Source organism: Sus scrofa, chromosome 17 (genome assembly GCF_054392235.1).
Source record: "Sus scrofa isolate SSC_HxYL_T2T_F1_AM1 chromosome 17, Sscrofa_HxYL_maternal_Yorkshire_Landrace_v2.0, whole genome shotgun sequence".
Lineage (NCBI taxonomy): Eukaryota > Metazoa > Chordata > Mammalia > Artiodactyla > Suidae > Sus > Sus scrofa.
This window is the reverse complement of record NC_139399.1, coordinates 8,713,495-8,723,497: the sequence shown is the minus strand read 5'-3', so window position 1 is coordinate 8,723,497 and position 10,003 is coordinate 8,713,495. Positions and strand designations below refer to the sequence as shown.

The window sequence follows — 10,003 nt, the reverse complement described above, 5'->3', positions numbered from 1 at the left end:
CATAAGTGGTGTTTCAGAGGACTTGGCAGGTTCATTGGGTGAGAGATTATACTGCTTGAGGTTAAGCTTTTTTGTGATTTGCACCCCAATGGGAGAACATGAGAAGAAATGAATACACAGTGGAAAAACTTCAAAGAAAGGAAAGAGCAAATTTATTTTCGTGTAATCCTTGTTTCAAAATATTCTTCATACCATAAACCTCAGTGAAATCTATGTCAGTTCCTCCACTGATGCCTGAATACACCCACAGCTGATTGTACTTACAAAACGAGGGTCAACAAATGGAGAATGGTTTCATTGTCTGCTGTAGCATTCTCTGATTGGAAACAGCCCCTTGGGAATTCATTGCTGAAGACAAGTCCCACCCCTTCAAATGCGGCTGCCCTCACTCTGATCATCAGAGAAGACACTGCCGGGGGATCTGTTCTACTCAGCTTCAGACAGAGGGACACAGGTGATTACCAGGTAAAAGCCTTACTTCACCCTTTATATTTAATACCATATATAACAATTTGTGTGCATTGTTGTGTGAGCAGTTTGCATGTTAAATTGTTTCCGAAAACAGAAACAAAATACTTTACTCATAAATGAAGTTCTATTAGTCAAGAAAAATGCCTAAGACTAAATATACCTAGGAAAACCTCAAGATGCTTAGTGTCACTTTCTGGCATTGACTGAAATTGTATTCATCTAAAAATGTGAAATGCTTTCTCATGGGAGTATGTATTTTTAACAGTAAGTGAAAACTGCGGTGCTGTGTTGTATAGTTGTTTGGAAAGATGATTTCCTCTACAAAGTTCAAAGTGAAAATATTTATTGTGTTGAAAGCAGATGCTATTATTTGCGATACACATTTTCATTTTTGTTTTTGTTTCTGTTACTTTATTGAATAATTTCAGTATAGATATAAGATTATCATTGTATTTTGAAATAGTATTCATATATGTTTAAAGTTATTTTGACTAGAAAAATAAATTTATAGTGTTATTTTATCATAAACTTTTTCATGGATTTGATCAAAATTTTTTAAATAAATCATTTACTTCTTCTGATAATTAACCAATGTACCAAATAGATCCAAGTAATCCCAGAGAAACGTATTGCCAAGGCATAGCTTTTTTAAAAATTCAGAGCTGCTTAATCAACAATGTTACAAATGAAATGATCAGTTACCTTGAGGTCGAGAGTTAATTGAATGAACAGACAGCCTGATTTTCCCTTACAGCAACCTATAATGCTAATGGATAAGTTAATTTTTTCTTTCCTAAAGTAATTGCACTGCCTCCTTAATTTAAAATCACTTGCATTTACTCAGTTGATTTTCTAACAGGGCAAAGGTCCTGAACATTTAAACTGGGGAGATTTAAATTGTCAATAGGATGTAGAGTATAGGACCCTTTAGCATAAATAGCTAAAATTTACTATGCGTCTTTTTTGTCTAATGTTGAATACATTATTTATTATAATTTACAAGAAAGGTAATATTACTACAGATTAATCTTATAAAACCTTAATTATGGTCTTATTAATTCTCTGTTGATTAAACAATTTCTCTTCTGTTTAAGAAAATAATTACTGATTCTCATCAATCACACTCTGACTAGGTCACTGAATTGTATATATTAATTACCTTTTTAATATTGTTAAGACTTATAAACAAATGAATGATGTTAAAAACTTTACGTACAAATGGGTGACAGTGAAAATCAGCATCCTGAAGAGAAAACTAAGTTCTTTTTTCTGATAGCATCTCTAACAGATAAAAATAAATTATTGCAAGTTAAGTATTAATCTGCATTCTCTTAATATTAGTTATTACAATTTACAGAGCAAGAAAAAAATTTGAATTTTACTAAACAAAACTGCTTATTCTTTGAGCAATGTAATTTATTCATTATCTTGAAATTATCATGTTCACTTTATATTATATTAGCAGATGTTTTGTCTAAGGTATTGCTACCTAAAAGCCTTAAGAACTCTTAATTTCTGATGTCTTAAAATATGTTTTCAACCTAGCAAAAATATCTATCTTTTAAAATTTGGTTACATTATCATTACATATGGACATGATCTGATGACAAATAAATTGGCCACAGATGCTCTTATGTAAAGAAATTTATTTATTTATTTATTGCTTTTTAGGGCAACACCCATAGCATATGGAAGTTCCCAGGCTAGGGGGTCGAACCAGAGCTATAGCTGCTGGTCTATGCCACAGCAAACACCCAATCAGAGCCACGTCTGTGACCTACACCCCAGCTCACAGTAACATAGGATCCTTAACCCACTGAGCGGGGCCTGGGATCAAACTCACAAACTCATGGATACTAGTCGATTCATTACCACTGAGCCACAATGGGAACTCCACAAACTTTTAAAATAAGGCAGAGAATCCAAAACCTTCACAGAACTGGAAAATTTATAGCCAAAATCGGGAAATAATAGAAATTTGAAAACGTTTATTTAATTTTAGTTTAGTTTAATTTGTTCAATAATCTGAAAATTCTTTTATTTTGGCCTAACTTAAAAAAAACTATGATGAATTTTAAACATTTATAAAAACAGAGCAGGTTAATGAATTTCTAGGTACCTAGGACCAAGCATTAGCAATGAACACATATGACCATTCTTATTTCATACATAGTCCCTTCGATTTATCCTAATTCCCATGTTATGTTAGAGTAATTTTAGACAGCATGTCATTTCATATGTATGCTTCCCTAAAAAATAAGCTCTCATCTTTAAAATAGTACAGTACCATGGAGTTCCCATCGTAACTCAGCAGAAACAAATCTATTATCCATGAGGATGCAAGTTTGATCCCTGACCTTGCTCAGTGGGATAAGGATCCAGCATTGCTGTCAGCTTGTGGTGTAGGTCACAGATGTGGCTTGGATCTGGCATTGCTGTAGCTGTGGTGTAGGCCAGCAACTACAGCTAGGATTCGACCCCTAGCCTGGGAACTTCCCTATGCCACATCTGCAGTCCTAAAGAGACAAAAAAAATAAAAATGAAAATAAATAAAACAGTACAGTACCATGATCACGTTTTAAAAAAAAATCCTTAATAACACCAAATATATAGTAAGTGTATGAATATTCTATAATCTCCCAAATGTCTTTGTTTCTTTATATTTAAAAAAATTAGGATCCAAATAAACCTCACAAATGGCAATTGATTGATGGTTGGGGGTTGGAAAAGTTGATCTACAGATTCTCCGGAGTTGTTTTTTCCTTGCGCCTTGTTGGAAAAAAATCCTGAATTTTTGTCATGTAGAATTTCCCAATTTAGACCTTGCTGATTGTAGTACCATGGTGTAGTTTCATGGATTTTTCTGCCTTCCATGTTTTTTTCTCGATTGGTACTTGGGACTAGAGAATTTCTCAGATTCGGATTCAGTTTCTTAGCCAGGAACTTCAGTTAGAGTGGTGACCTTCCATGAGGAGGCACTTAATTTGTGGTTGTTTTCTTTTTTGTGATGTCAGCAGTCACTGCTGCTCAATGTCTTATTACTTTAATCTGAAATGTAAAAACATAAAGTTAATTCTGAAAAAAAGTGTGCCCCCAAAAAATACTTGCAGAAAAATAACACAAATTATGAATTTTACTTCTAGGTTACTTAGCTGGCAAAATCATCAAAGTACATTTGTTTCTTGTATATAAATGCAGTTTCTACAACTTGAAATTATATATAGTAAAAATTGAATGTCTTAGATTTCCTAGAAAATGCACACCCAATTTGTTCCTCTATTTCCTTTTCTCTTTTATCTTGTTTCTTTGTCCTATTAACTCTCACTCTTCACTGGACACTTAGCCAAGTTACCCCAGTTGCCATCTCATATGCTAGCTAGCTTCATATTGTTAGCCTGATAATTCTAACAAGTGCTTCGCTACAATTTTTTTTTTTTTTTTTTTGTCTTTTCAGGGCCGTACCCGCGGCCTATGGAGGTTCCCAGGCCAGGGGTCTAATCAAAGCTGTTGCTACCTGCCTACACCACAGCCACGGCAACGCCAAATCCAAGCCGTATCTGCAGTCTACACCACAGCTCATGGCAATACCAGATCCTTAACCACTGAGTGAGGCCAGGGATCGAACCTGCAACCTCATGGTTCCTGGTTGGATTCATTTCCACTGTGCCACAACGGGGACTCCTCCTTACAAATTAAATTGCTTATAGCAATGACAGAAATCAAAAAGAGGGCACATAGCTTGAAAAGTAATGTTTGTCCGATCTCTAGCAGTCTGACAAATGTGGCTCCCAGGCTAAAACACCCGCATTTATTTGAAAGTTCTATCATCCATGGGATAAAATGGATAGAATATTTAACTGATAGTTTTATCAGACAGGAACTTATGCATTAAGGCATAAGACAGCATATGGGAATTTGAGCTCAAGAGCTAGTCAGAAACCTGATTATTGAAACTAAAACAGGCAGGCCTAGTGCAAAGTTGTGTGTTGTATAACAGCTGCTTGAGGCTGCCATACCTATAATAACATTAAAGGGGAGAAGACTGTGATTCAGGAGGAGTGCACATGGCTTTATCTTGAGAGATTGGATGAAAATGGAGACCCGTTTTTAAAAATGGATGAGACTCAAGATAAATGAATATCTATTTATTAGAAAGTACTGAACAAGTGAAGAATGAAATGTAACAAACTGGGAAAATATCCATGAGGATTTTATAAAATGGATATTACCTGTAAAAATGAGAATACTCCATTTGGAGTAAAAAGATTTTACACCGTGAATAGGCAAATATACACAAATAAAGACCTTGATCAGCTGATGATTATAACTGTATATGTACACAACATGAAAGTAAAATTAATGAGAATGAACTTCATTTTGGATGCTATTTGTGGCAGTCTTATGATCTTATGTTAAAACAAGTTTACTTTAAATAAGAAAGAACTCTCTACCTGCCTAAAGTTTTGAAAGGCATAAAAATGAAAAGAAACTTCTATTAGGAATAAAAGTAATATTGTCCAAGAATGCTATGGTATATTTTTATGTTGCCACTTTGCCTTCATTTTAACTATGTTTGTGCTACTTTCTGATTTAAGTGAAGATGACGGCTTGAGGGTTGTGCTAGTAATTGACAGAAAATGCAAAATTTATTTCATGTTGAGTTATTTTCAAATTTCCTTATAAACTCCAGTTGTAGCTAATTTTCTTGGGTTCAGATAACATGAATAACTGTATACAGTCTTTAAGTAGGACTGTTGATTACTGAGCCTTGTGAGATATTTTAATTACTTTAGGTTTTAATTTCCTCTAGGAATTCTTTAATTCACTTCTTCTTACTAGGTTTCAATCATTAAATTCTATACAACCCTTGACTTGAAAGGGTCTATAAATTAAGAGAGAGATTGTCAGAGATGCAGGTACGTCTCCTCACAGGTATGTCTCCTTACTTAAATACAAATCCATAAAGAATTGAGTATTATGTAATATGGGGCCCCTCATAGTCTGAATGTTTGGAATAACTCCTAAATGGAGAAAAGCATGTTTCCTGCTGATTTTTCAAGTTTAAGTTTCTTGAGGTACTGCCACCTTGTCAGTTTTTCCCAAGTAATAAAAACAGATTGAGCCTCAGATTCAGGCAAGGCTCAGTGGAGAATGGTGAACAAAATGAGGATTGGATGTTTAACCTGAATCAATTTGTCCAGTAAGCTCACATGTCATGCAAACTGATACACACATACTTAGAGATTTGTTTTCCTTTCTCAACTGTACATTTTACTTATTATGTAAGATTTTTATAATGCTTTTTCTTTCTTAAAAATTGTCCTGGCCATTTAAGGACCTTTATGTCTCCCAATTTAGAATCACCTGGTCAATTTCTACCAAAAGAGAGATTTTTATTTAGGGTTTATATTATTTTAATTTGGCTAGAGTTGGCATGACTACATTGGGTCTTCTAATTCATGTATTTGGTATATGTGTCTGTTTATTTAGATACTTGTTATTGTCTCAGCAGCTTTTTGTAATATTCTGGGAGAATAAGTCTCAGGTTTTATAGTTTATTCACAGATATTTATGCTCTTGGTTAATCTTTTACTCTTGCCTTCTTCATCAGATTTGATAATAAAGTTGTAAAAGAAGGTAAGACACTTTCTATCCTTTTGTAATCTGGAATATTTTGCCAAATATAAAAATGTTAGAAGGAACCATCTGAGCCTAATTTCTATTTTAGCAATAAATAATTAACAAATTTTTCCCATAGGTCTTAATTTGTACAAATTTTCTTCTATTTAAGTCAATTTCAATTTTCTTCACTTTTTAAAGTTTTATTGAAGTATAATAGGTGATTTACAATGTTGTGATAATTTCTGCTGTACAAGAAAGTGATTCAGTTATACATGCACGTATCCATTCTCTTTCAGATTCTTTTCCCACATAGGTTATCACAGAATATTGCGTAGAATTCTCTGTGCTATGTGGTAGGTCTCCATTAGCCAATTATTCCATATACCTCAGTGTGCATATGCCAGTCCCATACTCCCAGTCTATCCCACCCCCACCCCCACCTGTCCACTTTGGTAACCAAAAGTTTATTTTCAAAGTCTGTGAGTCTGTTTCTGTTCAGCACAAAAGTTCACTTGTATCTTTCAAAAAGATTTTTGTTATTTGTTATTGTTCTATGATGTTACCCATTTTGTTGAATGTGAAAAATCAGTGACATGAGATTAACATAATGATCGTCATAATTCTTTAATCATTCCTACAATTGTGAATGTATCTAGGTTTATAATTCCTATGTCATATTTTTTCTTTGTTGTCTTAATCACACACAATGGGGATATTTTTATCATTGATCTTTCTATGGAAGCAGACTCTTCAGTAGGTTTGTTTTCTAATTCACAATTTTCAGGGTTCATCTGTGCTAATTTACTTCTGCTACTTCCCTTTGCCTTATGTCTTTTGGTACTTAAGTGAAATAGTTTGATTTATTTGCAGTTACATTTCAGTTACAGAAGCAATGAAGGCTATAATTTTTCTTAGAGTATAGCCATATATATAGGTCATTTTTATATTAATATTCTATACCAAAATCTCATATTTTCTATATAAAATGAAATTTTAGTTTTGCAATGATATTTCAAAATTATTTTCAAAATTTTAATTCATTCATGGAACCAGGCAACATTGATGTAACCACAGGCACCAGGGAGTTGATTTGGGGCTGATTTCTCATAGAAATCGAATGGCCTCTTAGAAGGCCATTGTGTAAGTTGATTTATCTAATACTGATTAATAGAGCAAAATAACAAAGGTAGCAATGCATTGGTAATAAATTTTACAATGAGTCATTTAAAGAAAAATCCAGTGCAAGCAAATGTAAATGTGTGAATATTAGCTTGTATATTGAAGCAAAATAAAGATAACCACTCTGGGAAATCTTACCATATTTTCAGGTTCATAAGGGACAGAGTGCTAAAATAGCAGCTTGGTTCTAAAAGGGATCTTAGGAAGTATTTGTCCTTCACTCTTATATCTTACCTAGCTAAGAAACTCTTTCTCCAAAAAAAATATTTGCTGTCTATGTTAATAATAAAAATGACCAAAGCAGGGCCACTCTAAGTGAACTTAACAGAGATGGGAAGAGAGTCTCTTGTTCCATTTTCCCCAGGCTCCTCAGCGTGGGGCAGCCCTTGAAAGGGCTCTGGTTAGCAGATGGGCCAATCATTACTCCTATGTCTTTTTAGTGACATGAGGGGGAAAAAGAGTAAAATTTTAGTTGGATTTTACTTTCCTTGTTATATCTTTCTGAATTCTTTTTGATTTGACATTTTAATAATTCTAATTATACTTAAAAATCTGAACTGTCCATCCAAAACTCTAGAAAATAAGTTCCTTTGTTGGATGAGAAAACTAAAGCCTAGAGGGTTTTATTTAGATGAAGGGCAGACCATTACCAGTGTCAGAGTAGCATTAGTAATAAGATTCTTGATATCTCTTTTCTTTGTTCTCTATAATTTCCTTAATTCCCAATAATTTATTCAAGTCTACATTCCTTAGAAATTTGGCTAAATTTAGTTGTCTGGGGGCTCTCATATTGTATATATGATGTAATTTCAAATGCTGCATATAGCAACTAAAGTTAAAAATAGATAAGAATGTGTCTACAAGTTTGTTTCTTTTTAACTCTGTCCTATGCAGTTATGAAAGGCATTTTTAGTGGGATTCTGCGAGAGCAAGATATTTACTTTGAATAAGAATATCTTCATTAAATATATATATATATATATATATATATTTATACACACACACACACACACACACTTCATATGTCATAACATCTTTTCTAATATCCTGGTCAATGTCTCCTATGTTTGTGCATATAGGAAGAATTCCATCCAAGCTTTTATTCCCTGCTACAGACACACACACACGCACACACAAACACTATGATCTTTCTCCCAAAAGATAAAAAGAGCAAAATATCTAAATTTACCAATATGCTGAGAAGTATAGCCCAATAAAGTGGATGGTGTTTCAAGAAAATTTTTACTAGTTTTAATGTGGTATTAAAACTCTCATCCCAGTGGCCAAAATTAGCAGTCTCAACAAAGATTGGATGATTAATTGTCATAAGAAAAGGGAGAAGTAAAGCAGATGGCCCAGTCACTTTTTATGTCATTCCTCCAGTTTGAAAACTCTCCAATGTCAGCTATACTAAAACTTGAGATATAAATTGGAAATGCATCCAACTTTCATTTGAATTTTTTTCCTCAATTGAATGTAGGTAATCTGTTTCAGAGTGTTAAAATAATATCAATAAATTTGATAAGAACTTTTGGCTTCAGTAGTGCTAGGGTAACAGTACTGATATATGGCCAGTAAAAAGTTCAAGTGGGCATAATAAGATGAAAAATCTAAATTTTCCTAATCCTTGTTGGACTTTTTATAAGGAACAAGACGTCACCACTGTTTTAATCTCCCTTTCAAACAACTGAGCTTGGAAAAATAAGAGAGTGCATCTATATCATTTAGAGTTCAAAGCTGTGAAAACATTTTTTTCCAATCTGCACCCCCTACCTATACTGGGTACAAAAGCATTTAACACGATAGAACAATTATGATTCTAAAATAATTGCCCCTCAGGATTTATATTAAGACAATTTGTGTTTGATAATAGGGCTTTCCTGAGCTTTAACTTCTTAGCACAACTATGGTTTGTGTGAATTTTTACATGTGATTATTTTTAGTTCCCTGAAGCCAGGGTCTGAGGAGTTACCTGGAGATTCCCAGGAAAATTTATAAAGGAAGGAAAAGCTTTCACTGGAAAGACTTCCATCTATATCCCAATGAGCATCCCTCTTCTCTTTCTGCCTCCTTCCCAGCCTACATGCTCTCATTCAACACACAAATGCTCCTGCAAACCCCAGTGCTGCTCTTCTGTGAACCTCCTAAGGAGCTCAAGCATTAGCTTTTCCATAAAGATACTAATTACTTTTTAAAAAATTCATCTAGGAAACTGTTTTTCAAAAGGTGTGAGCAAGGTTGGGAAATTTCCACAGAGCCTCTGTGGCAGAACCTGAAATAAGACACATTCAAGGTTGAAAGCTATTTCTTCAGGGAATTGTGAGCCATAAGGGATGGGGGACTCTGCCGAGAAACATCACCTTCTGTCCTCAAACTGTCTCCAATATGACCATCCTGGTACTTCCAGGGGACAAAGAAATAATGAAAATGAAGGCCACATTTGAGGGGTTCCTAATGCCTTCTCTTTTCTACAAAGAACAAGTTTTGTGCTGAGGAAGGCACACAATAACTGACTATAAGATGTGATACTCTTGAAATTAATTTATTCTTCATTTTAACTCTCTCCACATGATTTTAATCATTTTCATCTCAAAAGAACATCAACTGGATTTCAATAAAACTTCATAAAATGAGAAAGGACATATCCAGAGTGAACCATTAGTACAGGTATACTAAAAATGATTTAATTCAGGGAGTTACTAAACTCATCACATATACTTCTGGAAGATAT

General features: G+C 33.9%; 1 protein-coding gene across 9 annotated transcripts in view; it reads left to right on the top strand.

Moving 5' to 3' along the window:
- The first annotated feature begins 399 nt into the window (after positions 1 to 399).
- Positions 400 to 10,003, top strand: part of DLC1 (DLC1 Rho GTPase activating protein) — a 465,100-nt gene continuing 455,496 nt past the window's right edge. For all 9 annotated transcript variants that reach the window (XM_085002957.1, XM_021077719.2, XM_085002956.1 and 6 more), the window contains exon 1: positions 400 to 465. The gene's annotated coding sequence lies outside the window, so the exon portion shown is untranslated. The remainder of the gene's footprint in view (positions 466 to 10,003) is intronic.